Source organism: Nanorana parkeri, unplaced genomic scaffold, assembly GCF_000935625.1.
Source record: "Nanorana parkeri isolate BGI_ZX_2015 unplaced genomic scaffold, ASM93562v1 scaffold1594, whole genome shotgun sequence".
NCBI classification, from domain to species: domain Eukaryota; kingdom Metazoa; phylum Chordata; class Amphibia; order Anura; family Dicroglossidae; genus Nanorana; species Nanorana parkeri.
The window spans coordinates 135192-136979 of NW_017307862.1; positions in this window are offsets into that span (position 1 = coordinate 135192).

Consider the following 1788-nt stretch of genomic DNA (forward strand, 5'->3'; position numbering starts at 1 on the left):
CCGAACATGCTGAGCATGTTCGGCCGACCCGAAGCCACACGAAGCAAGCCGATGTACCTCTGATTTCAGCCAATGTACGGCTGAAATCAGCCGTACCAGCCTGAAGTGAATAGCCGAACAGTTTTCGGCTCACTTCACTTCAGATAGGTCATTCACTCGGCTGCCCACGGCAGCTTGGTGAATAGACCCCTTAGTATTTATATCAATAAATACGTTTTCACATTTTCTGATTGCATGAGGGGTGGATTGTGATGTCACCATACCAGACCACTTTCTCTCAACATTGGGAAGGTGCCTTGCAGTGGGGGGATGCTGCAATTTTATGCTAGACCCTTACCCATGCATGTAGCCTTGGTGGAGCCTGGGTGACCAGGAAAGGAGGGGACAAGGAGTGTGTGTCCCCACCCCTCCTGCAACATACCAGGACTCATGTCCTGCAGCAGAAAATAAAACACAGTGTTAGGGTCTGGTATGGATTTTGAGGGAGGCTTTTCCAGAAAAGCAACATTGCTGGCAAGAAAAGGTGTGGGGGGGACTGAGCATATGCCCCCCCTTCCAGACCAAAACCGGGCCACATGCCCTTACCAATGGGAGGATATTTTACAAGGGAGGGCAATAAAGTCTCCCCCCCCCCCCCACATACACACCCACACACACACCAATGGTGTCCCATGGGGACAGCCACACACATTTGATAATTGCCTTTTTTAACTACTTAAGCCCCCTGTGGACTTTCGGTTTAAATCAGCTAAACAAAAAAGTACAGTTACATCAAAATGTTTTTAGAGCCTATCTCCAGGCTTTGTCATTAGTATATAAAAACTGTGCCTTGAGCTGTCAGGGTTGACCCCGCGTGTCTTTATTTTGACCCATGGGGCATTTAAGTGAGCAAGCTCTTATATTTCTTTAACACATCACATCCTAATAATGAAACTAGAAGTACTTCCATAAGAAGATTCTTTTAAAGTGTAAAATACTTCTAAAATACTGCTACAACATGATTACTAACAAGTAAAGATACCTAAAGGGACAGACAATTTACTAGAATATGGTAAAAAAAAACAAAAACATTTAATCTGTCCTCCATTCCTGTTGCAGACATATATAGAATACATAGATTTAATTATAACAGTCACTACCCCTATAAGGGCCTATTCTAAAGACATACAAGAAGGCCAGTATGTGTTTAAGTCAGTTAGCCAATCAGTGTTTTACTGGGTTCTGGGAGGAAAACTATTGAAATGTGAGACCGAAACCCATCCACCTTTCTCTACAAGGCAATTGTTAACTACTTAGCCATTGTGCTTCCCTGCATCAACTGATGACTAAATGGTTGTCACATTTATCATATTGATATATAACACCTTTAAATGCCTGCTTTATCTTTTCCATTACGAGAGAAAGTATAGGCTAATTTTTGCTGCATATATCATATTTTAGTTTTTTTCTTAACAGAATGAGTAACATGGTATTTATCCTCTTTATGAAGTCTACTTAGGAAATCATAGCAGGTGGAGGGTGTCATGCCCTGTCAGAAAAAGGCCAGTTCATGAAAGAGATAGAATGTGGTCTGTTTGCTAGAGGCCCTAATTTTTGGCATCATCTGCCATTATGGTTTCTTGAACAGAAACAAAGTGACTTGCTTTGCTGTATTGACTTTCTTTAATTTATAACAAATAAGAAAACTAAGCTGGCCCAGCATGCTCCATATTGTTTGTAGACTAGCAACTATTTTGTTTAAAACAAATTTAAATGAAATGTAATGATTGTAATGTCACATATTAGTTT